Source organism: Stegostoma tigrinum, chromosome 24 (genome assembly GCF_030684315.1).
Source record: "Stegostoma tigrinum isolate sSteTig4 chromosome 24, sSteTig4.hap1, whole genome shotgun sequence".
Taxonomy (NCBI): domain Eukaryota; kingdom Metazoa; phylum Chordata; class Chondrichthyes; order Orectolobiformes; family Stegostomatidae; genus Stegostoma; species Stegostoma tigrinum.
In genome coordinates this window covers 43,857,689-43,878,853 of record NC_081377.1, presented here as the reverse complement: position 1 = coordinate 43,878,853, position 21,165 = coordinate 43,857,689, and the positions used below count along the sequence as shown (strand labels likewise).

Sequence of the window (21,165 nt, the reverse complement as noted above, 5' to 3'; positions counted from 1 at the left end):
TGCTCCCACGATGAGGCATTCCACTCCCGCACATCCCAGATGCCCAAGTTCTTCATGGACCGCAACTTTCCCCCCACAGTGATCGAGAATGCCCTTGACCACGTCTCCCGCATTTCCCGCAACACATCCCTCACACCCCGCCCCCGCCACAACCGCCCAAAGAGGATCCCCCTCGTTCTCACACATCACCCCACCAACCTCCGGATACAACGCATCATCCTCCGACACTTCTGCCATCTACAATCCGACCCCACCACCCAAGACATTTTTCCATCCCCACCCTTGTCTGCTTTCCGGAGAGACCACTCCCTCCGTGACTCCCTTGTTCGCTCCACACTGCCCTCCAACCCCACCACACCCGGCACCTTCCCCTGCAACCGCAGGAAATGCTGCACTTGCCCCCACACCTCCTCCCTCACCCCTATCCCAGGCCCCAAGATGACTTTCCATATTAAGCAGATGTTCACCTTCACATCTGCCAATGTGGTATACTGCATCCATTGTACCCGGTGTGGCTTCCTCTACATTGGGGAAACCAAGCGCAGGCTTGGGGACCACTTTGCAGAACACCTCCGCTCGGTTCACAATAAACAACTGCACTTCCCAGTCGCAAACCATTTCAACTCCCCCTCCCATTCTTTAGATGACATGTCCATCATGGACCTCCTGCAGTGCCACAATGATGCCACTCGAAGGTTGCAGGAACAGCAACTCATATTCCGCTTGGGAACCCTGCAGCCCAATGGTATCAATGTGGACTTCACCAGCTTCAAAATCTCCTCTTCCCCCACCGCATCCCAAAACCAGCCCAGTTCATCCCCTCCGCCCACTGCATCCCAAAACCAGTCCAACCTATCCCTGCCTCCCTAACCTGTTCTTCCTCTCACGCATCCCTTCCTCCCACCTGAAGCCGCACCTCCATCTCCTACCTGCTAACCTCATCCCACCTCCTTGACCTGTCCGTCTTCCCTGGGCTGACCTATCCCCTCCCTACCTCCCCACCTATACTCTCCTCTCCACCTATCTTCTTTCCTCTCCATCTTCGGTCCGCCTCCCCCTATCTCCCTATTTATTCCAGAACCCTCACCCCATCCCCATCTCTGAAGAACGGTCTAGGCCCGAAACGTCAGCTTTTGTGCTCCTGAGATGCTGCTGTGCCTGCTGTGTTCATCCAGCCTCACATTTTATTATCTTGGATTCTCCAGCATCTGCAGTTCCCATTATCACTCATAAATCCAATTAATTATGTTTTGATAGGATGTGAATGTAAAGCAGTCACTTTGCAATACCATGCAGCCCTACTTACTTACTATGAAACTTGTATCAGATACCTTATTTTCTTCAAAATGTTTTTGGCTTTCTCAGTGTATATGAACTCTTAAATGTCTCTGGAAGGGGGAGAAGCATATCAGTCCAAAGCAAAAATACAAGTGATGTTTGGGGGAAATATTCAAGTAATAGTTTACTTCATGCTCCCTACACCCTTTCACTGATACTGATTTGAGGTTCAGTACATAGGGCTACGCAGCATTGTCAAGGTTAAACTCTACTTTTGCAGTGCAGCTTAACATAATTATTCCTGAAATTTTAAAAATATCCTCCTAATTAAGCATAATGCATGAGATGATGAGTGACTAGCAGAGGTGATAATGAATGCATCTGCACGCCAAACAATCTGTCCCAACATTTTTGTTTGTGTTTCTATGTCCGGTTTGTTGAGTTTGAATTTTGGAGAATAGAGGAATGAGAAGAACAATTCTCCAAGTTGTTACTTTATTATCTGGATGTGAAGTTGTCATGTTGGACTGGGGTGGACAACGTCAAAAATCACATGACACCAGGTTATCGTCCACCAGGTTATAGGAAACTGGAGCTTTCGGAGCTCTGCTCCTTCCACACGTGTCGTGTGGAACAGAAGATACACTGACAAAGAATTTATAAGCAGAAAGGTAAAAACCCCAAAATTAATTCGCTGACCGCCTCGTGTTGAATCTTCAATCAGTTTGAAAGGACAAACAGGTTTCTATTGATTAAAATGCAAATCCCAGAAATTCTTCCAAGTCATTGCCGTGAGATAATTAAAAGGTAAATCCTAAATCAGAACACAATGATCGATTGACATTGGTGGTTTTAAATGCATACAGTTGAAAGGAATCACTGAAATTAACTTGAAATGTGTGGTTTTAAAATATTTTTAAAAACCAAATATGGGAAGTAGCAGGGTCTTGTGGCATGGTGGAATGGTCTCCATCTTTGAGACAGGAGGTCAGGGTTCAAGATCCATCTGCTCCAGAAGTGTGCCATAACATCTCCGAACAGGATGATAGTAAGATGGAGGCAGTCAGGTTCAAAGTACACACCTCTGTAGTCCATCGTGAAAAGGTTTGGGAACTGTTATAATACATTGAAAGTGTGGGATGTTATGTTACTAATAATTTTGTCTGCATTCTTCACTGTGATGCAAGATGTCGTCTATAATAAAAATAGAAAGTGCTAGAGAAATTCAGCAGGTCTGGCAGCATTTGTTTAAGGAAAAACAGGAGATATTGTCCACTTAGTTTTGAATGTCAGGATTAATTACTTTTAGATCAGATATATCCTAGATTGAAAGCAATGTAAACAGCCAAACCTCCTACCACAGATTTGCCTGATAACAGCATCTCATTCCTCATGTCGTAAAAAGAAAATTCTTGACTTAGCTTAAATGACTTTTCTGTTTCCAATAACTGCCTATCATTACAGTCCCTTTGAGGGCATTCTTACAAATGTATTGAAAGCAAGGCCCATTTTATTATACTGTCTTCTAACCACTGCGAGTTAGAGATGGCTCGAGTGCCTTTTATTAGGACCTAGACGTTCGAGATAGAGAGTTTCATATCATTTGTTTTGGACTCAATTCAAATCCATATCAGGGTGTTTAATCCAAAATGTCCTTCAACTTTCTGTACAAAAATACAGAAGTTTGGAAGTTGTATATAATTATTAGTTAATTTTTAAATTAAATTATTAGTTTAATTTCAAATTTTGCTTTGTTTTAAATGTATCATATTTATATCTTGTCTATTTGTAATGACAATAATTTGCATCTATATAGCTGCTTGATATGATTCTTTTTCAAACAAAGTTTGACTCTTAGCTATGTAAGGATCTACTGAGGCAGTTGGTCATATGCTTAGTCAAACACTGTGTGTGAATTAATTGTTTGATATCTGCTGCAGCTGTACAAAACTCTGGTGCGGCCGCACTTGGAGTATTGCGTACAGTTCTGGTCACCACATTATAAGAAGGATGTGGAAGCTTTGGAAAGGGTGCAGAGGAGATTTACTAGGATGTTGCCTGGTATGGAGGGAAGGTCTTACGAGGAAAGGCTGAGGGACTTGAGGCTGTTTTCATTAGAGAGAAGAAGGTTGAGAGGTGACTTAATTGAAACGTAAAATAATCAGAGGGTTAGAATAGGGTGGATAGGGAGAGCCTATTTCCTAGGATGGTGACGGCGAGCACAAGGGGGCATAGCTTTAAATTGAGGGGTGAAAGATATAGGACAGATGCCAGAGGTAGTTTCTTTACTCAGAGAGTAGTAAGGGAATGGAACGCTTTGCCTGCAACGGTAGTAGATTCGCCAACTTTAGGTACATTTAAGCCGTCATTGGTCAAGCATATGGACATACATGGAATAGTGTAGGTTAGATGGGCTTCAGATCGGTATGACAGGTCGGCACAACATCGAGGGCCGAAGGGCCTGTACTGTGCTGTAATGTTCTATGTTCTATGTTCTATGTTTCAAGTCTGACATGATTCAATTTCAGTGTCTGACCGCACAAGTAAAAAAAATTCACACAACGCTGGGTTACAGTCCAACAGGTTTATTTGAAAACACCAGCTTTTGGAGTCTTGCTCCTTAAGGCAGTGAAAGCTTATCGATGGTCGGTGGGAGGGTGGAGTAATTAGATTAGCTAAGATCTTATTGAATGGTGTAGCATGTTTGAGCGGCCGAGTGGCCTACTCCTCCAACTTCGTATGTTCATACTCCATTTCTCCATCCTTTTTAACAATGACATGCAAACTGTTAAAACAGATTAATGTAATTGATGCAGTAATTCATGTTCTATTCTGTGCAGCTGGGATGCTTTCTCCTCGGCTGTGAAGCTGATGCTTGACGTAACTAGCAAATACAAAGCTGTAGTTGTTGAACTGAGCATACTGCAAGTCTTTGCACTCGAATCCATCCATGGCTGGAGGTGCTGAACAGGAGATGTGACATTTCCAACTCTGCAGGGAATCACCAAAATTAATTACCATGTCTGGACTTAGCAATATGCCTGTGCTATAAATTTACAAGCACGCAATTTTCTGTTTGTGCTAATATGCTTATTAAATATACAGATCTAATGCTCAGGAATATAATATTCATTTCCTCTTAATAGTGTGACAGCATCAAGTAATGTGAGTTCAGCTGGAACACGTGGTCAATACACTGCAGGGGCTTCTATTCATCTTCCTGCATCAGCAAGATGCTCAAAAACCCAAACACTCTCTCTTTATGATGCTTTTTTATGGATTATATTTTGTTTCCTTTCTGGCCGACATGGTAATTATTTCTGTGTAATTTTAACTGAAATATTCATTTCTCAATGAAGTCATAAATTACAGAACTCTTCGAAGAAAAATTGCATTCAATATTAAATGGAGTTAACCAATTAGAAGTAAGCCAATGCAAAGAGTTTAAGAATCGTAGCAGACACTTTTGATGGTTTTTGGTCAAAGGTGCAGCACAACATAAAAATGAAATAAATTTTATATTTAATCAATTTCACCCAACCTACTGTGTTTTCTTCTGAAGGGTCTAGGCCCGAAACGTCAGCTTTCCTGCTCCTCTGATGCTGCTTGGCCTGCTGTGTTCGTCCAGCTCCACACCTTGTTATCTTAACTACTGAAGGAAGGGTCTCGGCCCGAAACGTCAGCTTTCCTGCTCCTCTGATGCTGCTTGTCCTGCTGTGTTCATCCAGCTTCACACTTTGTTATCTCGGATTCTCCAGCATCTGCAGTTCCCATTATCTCTGATTTCAGTCTTCTGGGTCTGTTTACATTGTGTTTACTAACTGGTACTTGGAGTGGTGAAGCTAAATGGAGTGTTTATAACAATGTTTATATCTCTTATATGTAGAGGTACAACCTACTCAATCTCTCCTCATAGGAACAGGAGTAGACCATTAAACCCCTCAATTCTGATCTATCTTTCAATGGCTGATCTGTGAAATAACTTCATATTCTTGTCATTTATCTATCTCAGATTTTAAACTGGCAACTGATAAAGCATCCAATTGGCAACTAATGCCATTTGTGGAAGGGAGTTCCAAACTTCTACCAACATTGTGTGTAGAAGTGCTTCCTAACATCTCTCATGAATGGTCGGGCCCTAATTCTTAGACTATACATCTAGTTCTAAATTCCTCAACCAGTGTAAATAATTTAATCTTTATCTGTCCTCTCTCTACCAGGAAAATGTCTTGAAGACTTTGATCAGTCACCCCTTAACTTTCTAAAACTGGCCTAATTTAGATGCTCTTTCCCCATAACTTAACCCCTGAAGCCCAGATATGATTCTTGTAAACCGATGTTGTACTCCCTCTAAGGCCAATATATCCTTCCTAACATGTGATGCCTAGATCTGCTTACAGTATTCCCAGTGGGGTCTAAACAGGTTTTGTATAACTGCAATATGACTTCTAATCCTTCTACTCCAGTCCTCTAAACATAAAGGCCAGCAGCCCAGTAGCTTTCTTGATTATTTTCTGCACATGTTCATGGCTTTTAAAGATCTATGCACTTGAACACACAAGTGTCTTTGGACATCCACTGTGTTTAACTTTATAGCATCTAGAAAGTTCCCAGATCTATCCCTTTTTAGTCCAAAATGGATAACCTCACACGTGCTGACATTCATAGAATCCCTATAGTGTGGAAACAGACCATTCAGCCCATCAGATTCATACCAACTATCTGAAGAGCATCCCACCCAAACCCCTGACATTAACCCTGTGACCCTGAATTTTCCATGGCTAATCCACCTAGCCCACACATCCCTGGGCTCTATGGGGAATTTAGCATGGCCAATCCACCTGAGCTGCACATCTTTGGACTGTGGGAGAAAACTGGGGCAACTGGAGGAAACCCACACAGACACAGGGAGAATGTGCAAACTCCACACAGACAGTCACCTGAAGGTGAAATCAAACTCAGGGCCCAGGGTCTGTGAGGTAGTAATGCTAACCACTGAGCCACCGTGCCACCCATTGGCTCCAGCTGCTACTGTTTTGCCTATTCACCTAGTCATCAATATCCTTTGCGTCATCAACAAACTTGGACATATGACTTTCAATGTCATAATCCACATTGTTAATAAATAATGTGAATAGTTGAAGACACTACCGGTCACATCCTGTCAATGTGAGTACCTGCCCATTATTGCTGCTCTCTGCTTGCTGCCATTCAACCAATTTCCAAGCCATGTCAGTAATTTTCCCTCAATTCCAGCATTTCTACCTTAGTTAACAGTCTCTTATGTGGAACTTTTTCAAATGATTTCTGGAAGTCCACATACACAACATCCATAGACATTCCCCTGCCCACTACCTGTATATAAGGAACTCTGAAAAATTATACTTAGGACATTTACAATGTGCTCCCCTACTTCCTTTAACAGCCTTGGATAGAAACTATCAGGTTCTGAGGATTTGTCACTCTTTAATTTTATTTATTTCCTCATTACCAATGCGTTACTTAATTTTATTTTGTTCAGTTCCAGAGCCAATCCATTATTAATTTCCATGAGACCTCTGGCAAAGTATCCTGCTTTTTTATATAAATACTGAGTCAAAGTAATTATTCAACATGCCTACCATTTCCCCATACTCATTGACAATATCCCTGCTTTCAGTCTTTATGGGCCAACAGTGCTCTGTCCACTCACTTTCCCTTTATGGAACTATAAAATTTCTTCTTATTGGTTGAGTATCCCTGGCAAGTTTCCTTCCATAATCCCGTTTAGTAGCTCTTATAAACCACATTGTGGCCCTTTTGCTGGTCTTTGTATCTTTCCCATTTGGCAGGATCTGTTCTTTTTGAATTTTGTAAGCTCTTTCTCTTAGTTTTATGGTGTATCATATCTCCTTAGTTGTCCATGGTTTTGTATTTTCACTGTGAAGCATACCTTTTCCCTCTCAGGGGTATAAATTGGTTTTGTATAATGTTAAATGTTTCTTTGAACATCCTCCACTGTTCCTCAGTTGTTTTATCCATTAGCAGATTTTCCCAGTTTACTGTGGACAGTCTCTGTCTCATAAAAACATTGAGTCATTGAGTCATTCAGCACAGAAACAGAAGTCCCAGTGCAACCAGTCCATGCCGATAATCACAAACTAAACTAATCCCACTCTGCTCTACCTAACTCTAAAACTCTAGTAGCTGATTCATGCTTTTCACTTTCAAATGCTACATTGAACTCAGTCATGATGTGATCACTACTTCAAAAATGTTCATGAAGAATTAGCTCATTAATTAAATCCAGTTCATTTCTCATTAATAAATCCAATATTGCTTGTCCCCTTGTTGCATCCAGGACATATTGCTGTACGAAACTAATCCGACACATTTCTGACATTCACTACCTTTCTGACAGGTGCTTACCTCTCTCCCAATCTGTTAAAGTTAAAATCCCTCATTTATACTCTTTGTATGCTTTGCTACATGCTTACCTAATGTCTACATTTATATGATCTAGAACTTAAGAGCTGCTACCAGGGGTCTGTACACAAACCATATGACAGTTTTAGATCCTTTATTGTTCCCCAGTTCCACCCATACGGTCTCCATTGAATGCTTTCCCCTCATTATATCTTCCTTCACCACTAAAGTAATTTTGTCACCTATTAGTAAGGTGGCCCCACCTCCTCTGCCATTTTTCCTGACTATCCTGTAAACCTTATACCCTGGTACATTGAATTCCCAGTCCTGACCACTGTGCAGCCAAATGACAATTCCCCCCATACCTGATATAAGCCAAATGACAATTCCCCCCACACCTAATACCAGCCTAGTAACAATCCTCCCAAACCTGATACCAGCCAAATGACAATCCCCCCACACCTGATACCAGCCAAGCGAACCTTCTCTGGACTGCCTGAATTACCAGTCTATCTTTCCTTAGATAAGAAAGTCTAACGACATCTTTGGAAACCTGAACTTAACCAATCCTGCATTCCCTGAGTTCCTGGCAGAACCTGCTTCCTGTTTTACGTTGGCAGGTGAAAATTCCTAACTCCAAATTCATTGCTTCAAACTCTACTCTGCACTAGTGCTTGGTGGCATTGGTGCTTGGTGCTTGCCTTCGTGTTGTCTGTGAGTACAGTCAAGTCCCACCATTTGCTGATCTGTGCCAACCTGACTGTATACCATCTGCCCACAGCGAGTGTGAACCTCGCTTCTCCACAGTTGTAAAGAAAAGAAATTAAAAGTTTCCTTCCTGGGGTAGAAACTGTGCATTGGTGTGGTGTATGTGATGTCTGCTATGGTGTGGTTTGTGAAAATGACCATTCACAAGGTTTTCAGGAAACCTACTCTTTGCAAATGGCAGGGCCTATGCTCTTAATTATTTCCCTAATGGTCTGCAAAGAAAACGGAGCTGACATTTTGAGTCTCCATCACTTCCCCAATCCCTAAGCAACAGATAAGAGATGCCCAACCAAAAGACATTTCTCAGAGGGACCTCAGCTTTGAGCACTGAAGCTTAACTTTGGCTAGTTTTTAGGAGCTGCACCACACTGTAAAAGGGAATAGAGAGGGCAGTTGGATAAACTAATTATGTCTCTACCAGCCAGACATTAGGGAAATATTTTCTAGCTGCTTCGGTAAACTTGCACCTCCAACCCAAGCCATCCTTCAGAACATAATAACAAATCATTTTCTTGCCACTCACGTCCACCTTTTTGAAGCCCAAATTAAGCTCAGGAAATGAAGATGCAGAAACTGTGGGTGTAAATTCTTACCCTCATGTTTCATGGCAACTGGTTATTATAAATTACACTAAATCACAAGCTCTGTCAGCAACCATCCGATTAAACTTTCTTTTGGGACAGTAGTATATTTTGCAGTTTAAAATTGATAACAAAGTTTGCTCTATTTTACCTTTTAGATGTAGCCATGTATCTTAATGCTTAGAAGAAAAAAAATATACTTTGGAGGTTTAGAAATGTGTGAATAATTCAACTCTCATTGTTCCAGAAGTACATTTGGATAACAGTCTTCATTTTTAAACAGACTACATAAATAAGAGTATATATAGATTGTGTTCCATGGGATTTATAATGAACCAACCAAATTCATTTAATGAGATATACATCAGTAATAAAATCAACAGCAGTATTTAAATCCCTCAACATTTCACTTCTCAAAGCAATCTCCCACTCAAAACCGACTAAGCAAAAAATAACTATTTTGTATGATGATGTAATGGGGTCAATCTCAAAGTCAGGAAAAATCTCGGCAAATGTAATAACTGTAACGGGATAATAAGATGAAAGACTAAGGGCAACATACGGTCCATTAACCTCACTCTGTCATTTCATTTTCTATTCAGGACCTGGGTACGTAATTCTTTTTCTTTAGGTTAGGGGAAATGAAGATTGAATAAACAGATTAAATAAACATTCCAATTTACATGACAGTAATTCAAACCATCTGTTCTCATATGTTATAATCACTAATGTTGAGTTTGGGGAGTTCTTACAGGCATCCATGGGAAGGCAATAATGTGTTTGACAGTGAGGGAGGCGAATGCTGGAGTTCTCAGTGGCTCTTCACTATTTCCGGATGCTCTCACATCTGCTCAATTTAAATGTATGAAAGTGGTGAAATTCTGCCGCAGAGTATTTGCAAGTATTTTGTAACTTACAAATGATCGATGCCCCCATCTGAAAGTTGACGCCAATTGCGCTGTTGAAATTCCGATAATAAATCTAAATAAAAATAATAATTCAAATAAACTTCTCTCTTAAAGAATTGCTCATGATAAACAAGCATTCAAAACGTGGTATCGGGTAGCTCTCAGATCGATACAAACTAACTGTGTACATTTATCAAAAAATGGAGATCACAGCAGAATGGGCAGCATTCGCGGAGAGAGAGCAAGCTAACGTTTCGCATCTAGACGACTCTTCATCAGAGCTGACCAGAATCTAGACTTTTTGTTGCCAGTACAGATTCCAGCATCTGCACTCATTTGCTCTTATATTATGTACATTTAGTATCCAGTTTTGAATTCGTAGAGTTAAATTCATGTTTAATTAGAACTAAATTCATGTTACTTCACATTCACTTCACTTTCAATTTGGTTTCAAGTAATGATAATGTCTAATTAAACTGTAACAATATTGAATCCATTTGTGAATTTTGGTACTGATTGGATCAATGGTAGTTTTGATTTTAAAAAAAAGCATTGCTCCCGTAAAAACTCAATCAAATTGAGAAGAAGTCAGATGGTAGGATACAGACAGTACCTTAGTGTTTATAGCTGAATCCCTAATGAAATCAAAATTAAGCCATTCCCAAATATAAGGGATGAATGCATAGTATCTGGATATTGTAAGCCTCCACCTTTCCAACTCAGTGCTTGCAGTTTTTATCTAGAGTCTCATTGATATGCAATTTGCTACAGGCAAAAGCAATGCTATATGTCACAGAAAAGCGTTCGTTTTATACAGTAAGCTGGGAATTGACTCACGTGCAGTGGATTTTAAATACCACGTCACAAACATCCTATGTTAACTTTAAGGAAAAGATTGATCAGCCCACTGGGTAGCTTGAGGTTAGCAAAATAAATGTCACTTCAAGATCTTGTGTGCTTGGAAAAACTGCATTTGAAGTTAATGATTTTTGAAGGGAGAAGCCTCCTGGCGAAGTTGTGTTAATTGTAGACGAACCTCTTCCTACTTAATGTGTTGTTTATTTGACTTGTTTTTATCCGTGAATTTTGTTTACTGTCTGCTGATAAATAAGCCATCAAATCTTCTACTAAGTTTTTGATGTTCTAACCTAATTATAAAGAGTTTAACATTGTACTGCACACTTTGTTCCGAACATCCATCTGCATGAACCAGCTACGCTTTTAAAATGGACTGGATCTAATGACTAAACAGGACACTTGGTTACAGACATATTACATGGACCCGATGAACTATGGCGCTATATGCCTAAGATGCAACCCAAAATCCGATGCTGCGCTCCAAACTCTCATTTCTTTGCACATCAAGCCATTTCTCTGGCAAAATGATGACCATTCACTTCATGAAATTTTCTGTAAACTCAAAGCCTAAAACCAATTGCAACTTGAAAACTCAAGAGGAAAATGGGAGGAAGGATTTAAAAAGTAATCACCACCTCTAGTGGGAAGATGCTGGGAAAACTGTTAAACTTAAAGGCCAAACAGTTCCCAAGCCAACCCATGTACATTCTGGAATCTTAAAACAATTGGCTGCAACGATAAGCCAGGGCATTGATTATAATTGTCCAAAATTTGTCAGATTCTGGAATAGTCCCAACAGATTGCAAAATGGCTATTGCAATAATTTTATTCCAGGAAGAAGAGAGACAGATTTTAGTCTCACATCTGTCACAGAGAAATTGCTAGATTCCAGTATGAATTATTAAGCAAAGTACAGGCTCATGGCGTTGGGCGTAAAATATAATGTTGGATAGAAGGATAGAGGATAGAAATCAGAAGGTGAGCATAAATGGGTCATTTTCAGATTGCTGGCACATTATTATAGATGGGCCAAAGGGCTCAGTGTTTTGGGTCTTAATTGCTTTCAATTTATATCTATGATACGGGTGAATGCATCAAATGTATGGTTATTAAATTTGCTGATGATAAAGAGACAGTAGGAAAGTAAGTTCCAGAGAGGACACAAAGAGCCTGCAAAGGGAGAATAAACAGGTTGAGCGAATAGGCCAAACTTTGGCCGTTGGAGTACAATATGGGAAAGTGTGAACAGGCCTATTTTAACGGAAAGAGTTGTAGAGGAGTGTGATGTTTTCATGAAGAGAGATTGTAGAATTCTAGACAATTAGAATCTGGGTGACCTGGTACATGAATTACAAAGGTTGTATACAGTTATAGCAAGCGATTGAGAAAGTAAGAAAAACATTGTTGGTGGAATATAAAATGGATTTTAAAAAAGATGTGACATAAAGTTTGTGTAGAAAGTCACATCTGAATACTGTGTAAAATTTTGGTTTCCTTATTTAAGAAAAGAAATCGATGCATCAGACGCAGTTCAGAGAAAATTCACTCAGTTGGAATAATTCACTTATTCCTGGAATAGCAGGATATCTTAAGAGACCAGCTTGGATAGATTGGGTCTGTGTGCTTTGGAGATGAGAAAAAATAGGTGATCTCATTGACACATATAAAATGCCGAGTGCAATTTGACAGTGTGAATCCTGGAAGGATGCTTCACTTTATGGAGCCTAGAACAAGGAACACAATTTCAAAATAAGGTGTCTCCCATTTAAGCTGGCGATTAGGTTACTTTATTTCTCAGCGGGTACTGGGTCTTTGGAACCTCTTCCCAAAGAGTATTGGAGGTGGGGTCATGGAACAACATGAAGCAGAGGAGATGGAAACTTTACTGATAGGGTTCTGAGTGTAGGCAAGAAGAAAGAGTTGGCCATGTTCTTCAGTCACTATCTTATTGAATGACAGAGTAGGGTCAAAGGTGTGAATGGCCTATAGCTGCTCATAATTCAAATATTTGCATGTCATGAAGTAACAGCAAAATACCCAGATCATCATAATGTGATTAGGCAGAGTCAGTAAGACTTTGTGAAAGAGAAATAATGCTTAACACATTTATTAGATAGTTGTTTGGTGATACAGAATTTGAGAATTGCCAAAAAGGACACATATTGTGAAGCTTTTCATCTTGCAATTTACAAGGATACCGATTAAAGGAGAAAAACAACATTTATACTGCACGACAGGTAAGTGCTGATTGGTTAGCAAGAGAACTTTCATCGGTATCCAAGCAGGGTGCTGTCGGGAAGGTAAGCTTTTTACCTTGTAAACACTTAACCTCATACAGCAGCGGCGGGAGTGGAGTGAGCGCGAGCCTGGAAGTGAACTAATATATTTAGGCATTGGATAAACCCGAAACACTACACGTGTAGTGTCTCCCACCCATTCCCCTCCTCTAGCCAAAAAAACAGACTGTGTGGAGGGTCGGTAAGGTAAGACTTTTATTTTTATTCCTCTGGAAATCTTGAGTAGAGGGAATGGAAGCTAATGCAATTGCATGCTCCTCTTGCAGGATGTGGGAGATAAGGGTCACTGCTGTGGTCCCCTCCGACTTCACCTGCGAGAAGTGCACCCAACTCCAGCTCCTCACAAACCATGTTAGGGAACTGGAGCTGTGGCTGGATTAACTCCAGATCATTCGGGAGGCTGAGGGGCTGATAGAAAGGAGTTACAGGGGGTGGTCACACCCAAGGTACGGGAAGAAGGTAGCTGGGTGACCGTCAGGAGGGGCAAAGGGGATAGGCAGACAGTGCATGGATCTCCTGTGGCTGTTCCCCTCAATAATAAGCATACCGCTTTGGATACTGTTGGGGGGTCCTACCAGGGAAGGCCGTAGCAGACAGGCCTCTGGCACTGAGCCTGGCCCTGTGGCACAGAAGGGAAGTGGGGAAAATAAGAGAGCAATTGTAGTGGGGGATTTGATAGTAAGAGACACAGACAGGCAGTTCTGTGGACGCGAACGAGATGAACGGAGGGTATGTTGCCTCCCGGGTGCCAAGGTCCGTGATGTCTCGGATCGTGACATCAAGATCCTTAATGGGGAGGGTGAGCAACCAGCAGTCATGGTACATATCGATACCAATGACACAGGTAGAAAAAGGACTGAGAATGTGAAAAACGGGTCCACAGAGTTAGGTTGGAAGCTGAAGTCCAGGGCAAACAGGGTAGTTATCTCTGGATTACTACCAGTGCCATATGATAACAAGATAAGTCAGAGGGAGAGAATGCAGCTAAACATGTGGCTACAGGGCTGGTGTAGGAGGGAGGGCTTCCATTATGGGGATAATTAGAGCACATTCTGGGGAAGGAGGGACCTGTGCAGTAAGGACAGGTTGCATCTGAACTGGAAGGGCACAAATATCCTGGGAGGGAGGTTTGCCACAGATGGTTTAAACTAGATTGGCAGGGGGTGGGGAACTGGATTTATAATTCAGAGGATGAGGGTATTCGGCCTTCCAACTGACTCCACAGGAAGTGAGGTGGTTTATAAAGAAATGTGGTAGATAGAGCGTAATTGCAGATACCGAGATGGTTTGAGGTGTGTACACTTCAATTCTATAAGTATCAGAAATAAGGCAGAGGAACTTAGAGCGTGGGTCGGCACTTGGAACTATGATGTTGTGGCCATTGCAGAAACTTGGGTAACTCAGGGAGAGATTGGTCGTTGGAAGTTTGGGGATTTAGATGCTTTAAAAGAAATAGGCAGGGTGGAAGAAGAGGTGGGGAGGGGTGGCATTGCTAGTCAGGGTGAGTACAGTAGCTACTGAAAGGCAGTTCGAGAATGATACGTTTACAGAGTCAGTTTGGGCTGAGGTCAGAAACAAGAAAGGAGCAGTCACTTTGTTGGGGGTTTTGTTACAGACCCCCTAATAGGTGCAGAGATGTGGAGAAACAGATTGGGAGGCAGATACTGGAAAGATGCAGAAGTCACAGGATTGTAGTCATGGGTGACTTCAACTTTCCAAATATCGATTGGCAACATTTTAGTTGTAATAGTTTAGTTGGAGCGGATTTTGTCCAGTGCGTTCAGGAAGGATTCCTGATACAGTATGTAGATAGACCAACATGAGGATTTGGTGCTTGGCAATGAACCGGGCCAAGTGTTAGGCCTGTTGGTAGGAGAGCATTTTGGCAGTAGCGATCATAACTCTGTTTCTTCACGATAGTCATGGATAAGAAGAAGTACATACGGCAGTGTAAGGTTTATAATTGGGGGAAGGGTAATTACAATTCTGTTAGGCAAGAACTGGGTAACATAAATTGGGGACAGATGCTATCAGGGAAGAGTACTATAGAAATGTAGAGATTGTTGAAGGAATGTATGCTGCGTGTGCTCAATGTGTTTGTCCCTATCAGGCAGGGAAGGTGCAGTCAAGTGAGGGAGGCAGGGTTCTCGAGAGAGGTTGGACGACTGATCAAGAGGAAAAAGGATGTTTATGTAAGGTTTAGGAGAAGAGGAAGGAAAAGGCTCTAGAGGGATACAAGTTAGCCAGGAAGGAGCTGAAGAAAGGGCTTAGGAGAGCTATAAGGTGGCATGAGGAAAACTTGGTGGATAGAATCAAGGAAAACTCCAAGGCTTTTTACATGTACATGAGGAATAAGAGAATGACCAGAGAAAGGGTACGGCCAATCAAGGATTGTAAGGGGAATTTGTGCACAGAGCCTAAAGAGATAGGAGAGGTCCTTAATGAAATATTTTTATTCAGTATTCACAACTGAGAGGGACCTAGTTGTCGGTGTTGGGGTGGGGGAACATTGTGAAACAGGCTGGTAGGCTAGAGGTGGTCAATGTTAGTAAGGAAGATGTACTAGGAATTTTGAGGAACTTGAAGATAGATAAGTCCCCCAGGCCTGATGGGATTTATCCAAGGATTCTATGGGAAGCGAGGGAAGAGATCGCAGGGCCTTTGGCAATGATCTTTTTGTCCTCACTGTCCACGGTTACGGTGCTGGAAGATTGGAGAGTGGCAAAGATCACTCCCTTGTACCAAAAAGGGAATGGGGTAACCCCAGAAATTACAGGTCAGTTAGTCTTACTTCAGTGGTGGGAAAATCAGTGGAAAGGGCTCTGAGAGACAGGATTTATGATCACTTGGAAAGGCACAGTTTGATTTGTGATAGTCAGCATGGATTTGTGAGGGGTAGATCATGTCTCACAAACCTTATTAAACTCTTTGAAGAGGTGACCAAACACGTGGATGAAGGTAGAGCAGTGGATGTGGTATACATGGATTTAAGTAAGGCGTTTGATAAGGTTCTCCATGGTAGACTCATGCAGAAGGTAAGGGGGTATGAGATAGGGGGAAATGTGGCAGATTGGATTCAGGATTGTCTGACCCTTAGAAGACAAAGGGTGGTAGTGGATGGAAAATATTCAACACGGTGCTCAGTTATGAGTGGTGTACCACAAGGACCTGTTCTGGGTCCTCTTCTACTTGTGATTTTTGTAAATGATTTGGATGAAGGAGTGGAAGGGTGGATTAGTAAGTTCTTGGACAATACTAAGGTGGGTCGCAATGTGGACAGTGCGGAGGTCTGTTCTAGATTACAAAGGGACATTGATAGAATGCAGAGCTGGGCTGAGAAGTGGCAGATGGAGTCTAACCCTGAAAAGCATGAGGTGACACATTTTGGAAGGACAAACTTGAAAGCAGAATACAGGGTTAACGGAAAGATTCTTGGCAGTGTGGAAGAGCAGAGAGATCTCGGGGTTCATGTCCACAGTTACCTGAAAGCTGCCACCCAGATGGATAGAATTGTTAAGAAGGTGTATGGTGTGTTAACTTTCATTAGTACAGGCATTGAGTTCAAGAGCCGTGAAGTTATGCTCCAGCTATACAAAAGCCTGGTTCGGTCACATCTGGAGTGCTGTGTCCAGTTCTGGTCACCTCATTACAGGAAAGATGTGGAAGAATTGGAAAAGATGCAGAGGCGATTTACCAGGATGTTGCCTGGAATGGAGGGAAGGTCTTATGAAGAAAGGTTGAGACAGCTAGGGCTTTTCTCTTTAGAACGATGAAGGATGAGAGGTGACTTGATAGAGGTATATAAAATGATCAGAGGTATAGATATGGTAGACAGTCAGAGATTTTTTCCTAGGGTGGAGGTAGCTATTACGAGGGGACATAGTTTTGAAGTGAAAGGAGGTGGATATTGGGGAGACGTCAGAGGCAGGTTCTTTACTCAGAGAGTGGTCAGGGCATGGAATGCATTGCCGGAGAGGGTAGTGGAGTCGGCCTCATTAGGGGCATTTAAGCAGCTATTAGATAGGCATATGGATGATAGTATAAGGTAACGGTGGAGGTTAGATAGACCTTAGGTTTCGGTTAAAAGTTTGCACAACATTGCGGGCCAAAGGGCCTGTACTGTGCTGTACTGATATATGTTCTATGGTAGAGGTGTTGCCATACAGAATGCACCATTTAAAGATAATCCATAGTTAACTGCCAAGCTTTGTTTAATCTTTATACCAAGTTGAGTCTGATTGGTCAGCACATGGCCCTGAGAAACAAACCACAAAATAATTGTCTGTTATTTTGTTGAGTTGAAACAGGTGCATTGTATATTCATGTTCTTTGAGTCTGTAAAGAACAGTACCTTGGGTATTAATGCATATCAGTGCAACTCTTTGCACAGTCAGAATTATGAAATATGTGTTGTCCAATTGTGGAAACGCATCTCACATTGGACATTGTGCTGTGGGTTTTGCCAGCATGGTGTGGTTGGGTAAGGAAAGTATGTTGCTTGTTGCAAACAACCAAACTGTTAAGCTGTTCGATATAATCTATCAGCCTTGGAACATACAGCCAACAAGTCTGAAATTCATACATCATTTGTGTGAGGGCAGAATTAGCTAGACTTTTGATTGACAAGGATCTCAAAGGGTAAAGGAGGTGGACAAGAAAGTAGCATTAAAGCCATTATCAGATTAGCTATGAACTTATTGGATGACAGTGGCAAAACAGGTTTGAGGAGCCAAATGGCCTGGTCTTGTTTCTATCATGTATGTTCATATGTTCAATTCCAATGTATCCACGAGAACAGTTAGAGCAACTCTCAATGAAGAGTGTTCATGTTCTTTTCAACAGTATTGAGTTTTCAACATATCATGTTCTATCATATAGACTGGATCTACTCATGCCTCTAATCTCTATTTACAAAGGTGACTTTGTCCAGTGCCACAAATCCACAACACAAAACAATCAAAAACTCGCTAGTTGGAACTCACCTGGTTGGCAAAATGTTCTAACAAGCTTTTCTGGTTTGAAGATATTCACAATCTTCTTAATCAATTTGGTGTTGGAGTTCAAGGCTAGATCAGTTTCAAAGCTTACACAGGAGAATTCAGGTTCTGGAATGATATGAATGGTCCAATATGTTCCCTGAGGTTATGAAAAGACAAAGAAAGAGGCTGCTGTGGAAAATGATATAATAGAATGGATGAGTTAACTAAAGAGCCACACAAACAGCAGCCCATGCAGCAAAACAGATGAACTAGCCATATTCACAATCACTTAGAAAACCAACACAGAAATAAGCTTGCATATAGTTTCAAACATAAGCTCAAAAGCTTTCATCTAAAGCAAGGGCACGTGCATTTCTCTGCTAATATCCTCAATATGCTGCACAAATTTATTGAATATTTATGGATAATCCAGGCCCCTCTGCCAGAAATTCCTAATTGCGTGAGGCTGTTAAAATAGGCAATCTGAACAGTGAGAAATCAATTCCTTAAAACCTATGTGAACACTTTAATATATTGACTTTGCTTGTTCTTGCTCCTTGGTATCCTGACTAAGCAACACATTGATTTTAAATAAAAGCTGAAAAAAATTGATTTTAAATAAAAACTGAAAACAATTCTGCGGATTCTGTAAATCAGAAACAAAAACAAAAATTGCTGGTAAAGCTCAGCAGGTCTGGCAGCATCTGTGGAGAGACATCAGAGTTAATCTTTCGGTTCTGCTTTAGATCTCAGTCTTCAAGTTGTGTTTGCACATTCCGCCCTGGCTTTGCACCTCCTTATCTCTGCAATCTCCTCCAGACCCACAACTGTCCAAAACATCAGTGCTCACCAATTCTGAAGTCTCGAGCATCCCTGATTCTTTTCACATCCCTGATGGGAAGCGCCTAGACCTGCTCTCTGATATTAAAGATGCTAAACAAATACAAGTTGTTCTCATTATTAGGCACTGACTTAACAGGAATCAGGTTACGAGAGTACTGACCTTCATGTTGGATTGTGACAAAGATCTCTTTGTTTTGTGCGCATGATACTTTCCAATCTTATAAACAAAAGTAGAATAAGATATTCTGCACGCTTGTCAGAAAATCTTTATAAAACACAACTCAATTGTATGTGATACTGTGTCAATCAAATAGTGTCTAATGAAGTCTTTCAGAAACACCCAGGAGCATTCCGTAGAAAGTTAAATATTTGAAAATTCATTGACTGTTTTTCTGTAGATAAACTCTGGTTAAATTTTATTTTTTAATTCAAATATGAATTGCTGTTAGGATAATAAAGCATCCCAAGGTGCTTCACAAGTGCATTATAAAACAAAAATGGCACTGAGCCAAATGAGAAGATACTACAGCAGGTGACAAAAGCCTTAATTAAAGAGAAGTTTCAAGGAATATCTGAAAGAAGGAAATGGAGATGGAGAGATGGAAACAATTAGGGAGAAAATTGCAGAGAGTGCAGTGCAGGCAACTGAAGAGAGGGGCATAAATGGTGGAGTGATTACAGTTGGAGATTCTTAAATGATACATTAAGATTGCACAAAATATAACTAAAATAAAGTCACAGTTAGTCTGTTTTTGGTGTCATTGTTCAATAGACTGATTTAACAAGGGGATAGGCTGCTGTAATGGTACTGTCACTGGGTTAGGAATCCAAAAGCCTCAGCCAATGCTCTGTGCACATGGGTTCAAGTCCCATCTTGACTACTTTTTAATCAAAATTTAAATTTCATCATGTAAATGTAATGATTAAATCTGGAATATAAAGCAAGCCTCAGTAAAAGCTACTATGAGCCTAATATCCATTGTTGTAAGAAGTAATGTTTTTTAGAAAAGGAAATCTGCCATCCATACCTGATCTGGCCTAGATATGACTCCAAACTCACAACAATGCAATTGACTCTGAAATGGCCCAGTGAGATACATATTTGTACCAAAGCCATCACAAAAGAATCATAACAGATGGACTGCAATAGCCAAAGAAGGCAGATTATCACCTCTTTCTCAAGGGCATTGAAGGATGGGCGCTAAATGCTGATCCAAGCCCCATAAAATAATTTCTAAAATTAAGGATCTAATTCTTGCTGTAATTCAGATAGGCCAAAGGAATATAGCAACATGAACAATCTGTAATAGCCAGTTTTGGTTAGAATAAGATATTGAATTTACAGGCATCTTTACAAAAGTAGAAACATGCATTTCCATGAGAAAATCCAGCTACTAAATAGAACATAGAACATAGAACAGTACAGCACAGAACAGGCCCTTCAGCCCACAATGTTGTGCCGACCATTGATCCTCATGTATGCACCCTCAAATTTCTGTGACCATATACATGTCCAGCAGTCTCTTAAATGACCCCAATGACCTTGCTTCCACAACTGCTGCTGGCAACGCATTCCATGCTCTCACAACTCTCTGCGTAAAGAACCTGCCTCTGACATCCCCTCTATACTTTCCACCAACCAGCTTAAAACTATGACCCCTCGTGCTAGCCATTTCTGCCCTGGGAAATAGTCTCTGGCTATCAACTCTATCTATGCCTGTCATTATCATGTATACCTCAATTAGGTCCCCTCTCCTCCTCCTTTTCTCCAATGAAAAGAGACCGAGCTCAGTCAACCTCTCTTCATAAGATAAGCCCTCCAGTCCAGGCAGCATCCTGGTAAACCTCTTCTGAACCCTCTCCAAAGCATCCACATCTTTCCTATAATAGGGCGCCCAGAACTGGACGCAGTATTCCAAGTGCGGTCTAACCAAAGTTTTATAGAGATGCAACAAGATCTCACGACTCTTTAACTCAATCCCCCTGTTAATGAAAGCCAAAACACCATATGCTTTCTTAACAACCCTGTCCACTTGGGTGGCCATTTTAAGGGATCTATGTATCTGCACACCAAGATCCCTCTGTTCCTCCACGCTGCCAAGAATCCTATCCTTAAATGTATTTTGTATATATCTCACACGGAAATGTTTTTCTAACAATAGATTAGGTATGACATTATGGAATGTATATACAGTTATGTGTATGATATAGATGTAAATACAGAGAAATGTGTGTGCTGCGTGTATCA

General features: G+C 41.1%; 1 pseudogene; it reads right to left on the bottom strand.

Annotated features, from left to right (window-relative positions):
• Window positions 1-4,098: 4,098 nt before the first annotated feature.
• LOC125465005 (S-adenosylmethionine decarboxylase proenzyme-like) overlaps window positions 4,099-21,165 on the bottom strand; it is a 75,320-nt pseudogene continuing 58,253 nt past the window's right edge.